At 40.0% G+C, this 6,590-nt stretch overlaps 1 long non-coding RNA gene across 6 annotated transcripts; it reads left to right on the top strand.

The window, feature by feature from the left end:
- The first annotated feature begins 1,061 nt into the window (after positions 1-1,061).
- Positions 1,062-5,822, top strand: LOC119338044. 6 transcript variants are annotated; one of them, XR_005163769.1, is made up of 5 exons: positions 1,062-1,646; positions 1,732-2,950; positions 4,245-4,398; positions 4,843-4,913; positions 5,479-5,822. It is a non-coding gene; the product is annotated as an uncharacterized LOC119338044 (long non-coding RNA). The 6 variants fall into 6 exon arrangements; XR_005163768.1 differs by lacking the exon at positions 4,843-4,913; XR_005163765.1 differs by having other exon boundaries at positions 4,843-5,822.
- The last annotated feature ends 768 nt before the right edge of the window (positions 5,823-6,590 follow it).

Raw genomic sequence — 6,590 nt, 5'->3', positions numbered from 1 at the left:
TTGAGGTGTTTGCTTGATGTTTGTATGCATTTTGCATTAATGCCATGTTTATCTTGTTTTGCTCATATCTTCTAGGCCTTAGCTCCAAACTAAATGAACTTTATATGTAACTTGACTAGAATTTCGTGTAGATCCTCTTGGTGCATCTTAACTTGCTATTTAATAACTCGAACATAAGTTTGTTCAGATCTGGACCAATTTCGAAATTTGCATATGAGGACTTACCGGAATTGTTATATGTTGTTCCCGACCTCATTTAAACTTGCTTTGATGTGGTGTTTTTGTTTGCATCATCTCTTGCCATGAGTATCTCCATGTAGCTTTGTCATGCATCATGCTTGTTGTGCATAATGTCTTGTCTATGTGTGGTGTGTTTACCATGTTGTGTGCTTCTCTCGATAGTTCCCGTTTCGTTGCGATCGTGAGGATTCGTTCGTCTACGCTTGGTTCGTCTTCGTGGCTTCATCTTCTTCATGGACTCGTTCTTCTTCCTTGTGGGATTTCAGTCAAGATGACCGTCACCTTGGATCTCATTACTATCATTGCTATGCTAGTTGCTTCGTTCTATCGCTATGCTGCGCTACCTATCATTTGCTCTTCAAGCCTCCCAAATTGCTATGTCAGCCTCTAACCTTTTTCACCCTTCCTAGCAAACCGTTGATTGGCTATGTTACCGCTTTGCTCAGCCCCTTTTATAGCGTTGTTAGTTGCAGGTGAAGTTGAAGGTTGCCCCATGATGGACAGGATTATGGTGGGATATCACAATATCTCTTATATTATTAATGCATCTATATTTAAACCTATAAGGATGCTAGCCAACTTGCTTTCATGGAGCTCCCTCAATTTTGTCCACTTCTGGCCGTTAGATCATCCATTTGGCGCGTTTGGGCCGTCTGATTTTTACCCCGCGGTTAAAACCAATTTCACCTCGTGGTCGTTTTGGCTGGCGAATGACGGGTGGGCTCGTCTCACGCGCTCGTTGACTGGGTGAGGTGTGCCCATGTCCGCGAGGGATTTCAGCAATCCCCTCCCCCTGTGCACCGCGCTCGACCCGCAGAACATCCAAACGGTCAAACCCTAGCCGCCAACCCTTCTGGTCCCGAGCCCGCGCCTCCTGAGCCTCCACTCTCGCTCTCTCTCCTCTCCCACTCCGTCGCCTTCCCTCTCCCCGCTCGTCGCCTCCATCCTCCCGTCGACGCCCTTTCCTCCCGCTTCCCCACCGTTGCCCTGACGCCTCCACCAGCTACCAGCTTCCACAGATCCAGTCCGAGGCAGGGAAGGACCTCATCGTCGCTCCGTTGCTTAGGCCCCATGGCGGCGCTCGGGTCGGGCCGGGGTTGTGCAGAAGGTCGCCGCCTGCGGGCGAAAGCAGTGGAGTTGCCCTGGAGGGAGGCTCGCCGGCCTGAGCAGTAGGAACAACGAGGTCGTGCAGCGGTGAATGGGGGCGAGGTCGACCGTGGATGGAGGCTCGCCGGCCGGAGTAGCAGGACCAGCGAGGTCGAGATAGTTCAGGTTTGCCTCTAATCTTCTCCCCCTATCCCTTTACCCTCTCTCTTATTTCCACCTTTGTCTTGTGGATGAGGGCATCCGTGCACTACGAGGAGTGGATCACTCCGCCCTCAGCTTTGCTGTCCCAAACGCAGCAGGTTCGTTCTCTACACCCACTCCCAACGCCTCTCCCTTGCTGTTGTTTTTGTGTCTCATTGGTTTCTCTGATGCTCTTTGATGTAGAGCTCAAGTTCTAGGATAAGGACAAAATCAGGCAGTCGATTAAGGTGAGGTTTCCCATGGATTATATAGATTTCTCTATTGGTCTATTTTACTAGGATTTTTGAGTGATAGTGCTTGTAATGGAAGTTTTAGAAACAAAATCATGCTTGGACTAAGTACCTCGGCACATATTAGCGAGTCTATTTGGTTGGCTCAGTATTGATGAAGAACACTTTTCCATGGCTCGTGAACATGTTGGTCCTCCTATTTTGATTTGTCCAGGTTTTTGAAAGAAAAGAAAAGGAAATAACATACACACTCTGAATTGTGCAGGTTTTCAAAAGAAAAGAAAGGAAATAAGATGTAGTAAATTTTGGTGAAGAACAATTTTCCATGGCTCGTGAACATGTTGGTCCTCCTATTTTGTTTTTTCATGATTTGTGGTCCATGCATGCTTTTGATATTCAATCACTTTATTTGTTCACATCCTACTAGATGTTGAGCAGTCTACAATCAAAGCACCACTCGAGTTTCATAAATAGTACAAAGATGAGGCTGGAGGATGGATCTGAAGCATAGTTTTAAATAGCCGGCTATAGCCCCGCTATAGCCTTGCTATAGCCTTTTCAGCAGGGTGCCACTAAATGGTTTCATGTACAAATAGTCCGCTATAGCCTGCTATAGCCCGCTATAGCTGATTTTGAGGTCCGCTGCTATTTGGCATAGCCCGCTATTTAAAATATTGATCTGAAGTGTGAAGGCATGTCACTTCCGTGAGTTCTCTATCTTTACTCCCACATGACGGTTCTTTTAATTGTCATTCTAATTTCAAAATTAGTGTTCTATCTACCACTGGGACCTTGCCTTATTTTTAATGTTTACTTAACACATTAAAATTCCTGCATGTTAGTATTTGAGATATTCCATGGGTGCTGGGTGCTACTGCTTCTGATTACATGCGATTCCATTTGGTTTCACTTTGATTATGTTTTTGTACAGATCTTTTGCAGGTTGGGCTGTTGGTGAATCTTGATGCTATGTTTATAGTCTGCTTTTAAACCCCACCCTGTACTACACACCAGATATGGAGCCATTGTTTATATTTGGTCTCATTTTATTTCAATTACGACTAGATATCAAGTTTATAGCATGTGAACTCTAAAGCCTCAAGACTCAAGTGGCTCTAATGCTTACCCAACATTCAGAATAGAGAGATCAACCCTGAAGCATCAGTGCATTGGTATGAAAAATAAATGGTTCAGAATCTAATGCTTACCCAATATTCTTGTACATAGTGGGCTGGAATTATTGATCCTGCTGTCAGTTTTTTACTATGTGATGCATGTTCTTTTGAAGTTTCCATCTTGCCCCAATAATGATTTGGATGATGTTCTTTTGCATACACTCTGTGTCATTAAGATCTATTTTATTTAAGTGTGAATTTTTTCATGAGCTGCATATCTTGCTTGCTATTACTGTACTTTTGTGACTGTAGTGCATTGTGCATGTTTTTAGACTTTACCTTGCAAGCTAATTGGAAAAAAGAGAGAAGGTAATGGGCGAATGAGCTGCTGAAAAATACAGCCTATTCTCATGCCTGATTAGTTAAGCAAAGCGAGTATATAACTAAAAAATGAGAACTTCTTAAATAGAACGAGGGTTTTATGTGGATAATTCGCATCATTAGAAAGATGCAACTCAGAATTTAATGTATGATCTTCACATTTTTTTCTTTTGACTTCTGTAGTAGTTTCAAGCCTCTAAAAGGAAATGTGGAAACTTTTAATAAATTATACTCCCTCCGTCCGAAAATACTTGTCATCAAAATGGATAAAAAGAGATGTATCTAGAACTAAAATACATCTAGACACATCCCCTTTTATCCATATTGATGACAAGTATTTCCGGACGGAGGGAGTATAATAAAATTTCTAATAGAGGAGATGCTGGAAGTGGTGCTCTTATAACTTCTTAAGTTTATTACAGAAGTACATACATTCATTAGAGAATATATGTAGTCATTTCCTCTATAGAAAAGGATTGCCATTCGATTGCTTGAGAGAACTGATGATCATCCTGTGCAAATTTCGTCATATCTATGTATCTTTGTCATGTTCCCCTTGGTTCGATGATATACGTTGCCTATGAATGTACGCATATTGTCATGTTCCCCCTATCCCTGCAGTACCGAACAATGCTGCCAAACTGATGTTCCTTTGCTCCATGTTACACACTGCCATTTGTTTTGTCGAGCTTACTAACTGATTTGTTTTTACATTCTCATGAATGTGCTTTAGACCTGATATACACATGCCTCTTCTCTGTTTTGGTGGCCCTTTGCCAGTATCTTCATTCTCTGATTTTACTCATGTTTTCCTATATAAAACATGGAAGATTGTGGATCTTACCATGGATGAACTCGAAAAATTAGGAATTTCAGTGAACTAGCTAAAGAATCAGCACATAGATTTGCTTTATTAGAAATTGAAGATGCTACTGATAAAAACTGAGGGGTTTTGCATATTATATTACAGAAAACTGGTGGATGGGAGATTACAGTATATTATACTACAGAAAACTGGTGGATGGGAGATCACAGTCAAGCTACTCACATATGACTCCTATCAGTGCATCCGAGAATTCTCAAATGAAGTTTGCTTCTGTTTTGGCCTGACTTACATTTCTACTGTAAGTGTAGCTCTATGGCAGTACATACTTTTTTCACTTTTGAAGAGAAAAACTCAGTATGTTTACTTGTTTCTTCTCTTAGTATGGCTTGGTAGATCGAGGACCTGTTGTGGTCTTGTGGAACAAGAACCTAATATTGTTGTTTTTATGTTGGAACAAATGTTTTCTCGCTGACTTTAACATGATTTAGCTTTGCTTGCAAGAGACTTTAAAATGATTAGATAGTTATCGTCTTGTCGCTTTTGATTATATTTGTTCTGGTAACGGTTGAATTTACATATTCGCACCACTTTGTTGTACTTAAAAAAGTTCAGCCCTCAGACTGGAAGAACTACATCCTATTAATACATTCATACGTTTTCTGCTATTTAATCATGTTATTGACATACTGGATTTAACACTGATGCTAATACTCACAAGGTCATATTTATTACCAATATACAGATCTGGCTTGTCATTTTGAAGTATGTAAGTAGGATTGTATAAATGCACACATCAACATCTCTATCAATCAGGTTCGCTAACTGTTAGTTTCGTGTTTATCCATTTTTCTTTGGGTCGCAGCACAGTATCATCCGGTTGGTTGTTTTTGTCGCCCATTCTGTAAATTCATCTTAGCAATAAAGCATTGACAAGTGTGTTCATTGCTCTCCTTGTCAAACAAAATATCAACATCTGGTTCTTTAATCTGCTTTTAATCCTTATCGGTCTACTACAATGGAACCGATTCCTCACCCAATCTGAACTGTATGTCCAACAACTCCTTTATTGTTTTGCCTCTTCTCTTTTATTCTCCATAAATTTACAGCTTCCGTGTTTAGATGTTTCCATGCATATTTTCTAAAATTTGTTTTATCGCTCGAATCAAATTTACTTATACTGTGCTCAACTTTAGCTCATGAACTGCATGGCAAAAGCTAATTCTGATTGGTCTTCTGCCACTTTTTGTTTTATGGCTTTCTACGCAACTGAAGGCATGCTTCTAGATTATGAGAGTATGTAGATAGCATGTATGGTTTTTCATTGTCTTGCACAGGTAGAGATGCATCACACGATCCTTTGACATTATGGGTATTGCAGAGTCCTTTCTTACAAAGGCAGGAGCTGTACCATTCGACTTAAAGGGCGAAGAGTTCATGCAAGGGGGTGGTCTCTAGGATATATACACAAAAGATGAAATTTCCTTTTTTATAGAACCAAATTATATCATGTAATTGACCATTATTTCTAAGTGCTTCTCCTATACAAAATGTTCATCATGTATTAAGTACCCCCTTCATCCCACAATTAAAACCATTTTGCAAGTTAACATAGCTTGCAAAAATGTCTTATATTATGGGACGGAGGGAGTACATTTTATTGTGTCACGTATGTTTACCTCTCTTTTTAAATTCAAGTTTACAACTATTCAGACCTTCTAATTGCTTGCTCAACTATTTGGACCCACTAATCGAATTTTATTAGGCATGTGCATGTGTGTACTGAAATTTGGTGAATCCTCAAAGAATAACCAAACCTTCATTCATATCTCATCATATGCCATCTTAAATGCAAAGTGTAAGCTACTTCAATCCCATGTTTGAAAATGTGATTGATTACAAATTATGCACGCTCGGGTGTATATTGGTAAAGAGAAATCCTTATTAGTTTTGTTAAAAGGGGTAGCATTGGTATTTTAAGTAGTTGCTCATACCTAAAGTTATTAACAAATGAAAGAATTTGCAATGCATTCATGGTTTTAAATGGGCCTCTGCGCCATTTGGTGCAATTGCTGGCACAACATATATCCATGGAAGTGCGGCTGAAAAAAAAACTAAGATCGAATTGCAAACTACAGCCTATACATCAACAACCATTGGAATAACTACATGGTTTATTTGCATACCTATACATCCCTAAATAGAGAGAATTACAACATGGGATCTACGATGCCTAAAGAAAGACATAGGGGAGTAAAAATCCGCAATCCAAAATAGTAGGAAAGGACTCTCACCAGTTGAGTACGTTTCTCTGAAAATGCTTCTCTCGCCCAAGTGAGGAACCCAGGAAGAAAAGGGGATAAATAGGTACGATGGATGCAGTCCATATTGCTTCATATTATTTTCTGGATGATTTTTCATGCAAATGGAAAATAAAAGTTTGATACAAACACTGCTAAAAAATACATCCTTAACTGGTCTATACATCTTATA

Source organism: Triticum dicoccoides, chromosome 7B, assembly GCF_002162155.2.
Source record: "Triticum dicoccoides isolate Atlit2015 ecotype Zavitan chromosome 7B, WEW_v2.0, whole genome shotgun sequence".
NCBI classification, from domain to species: domain Eukaryota; kingdom Viridiplantae; phylum Streptophyta; class Magnoliopsida; order Poales; family Poaceae; genus Triticum; species Triticum dicoccoides.
This window is presented reverse-complemented; position numbering and strand designations above follow the sequence as displayed.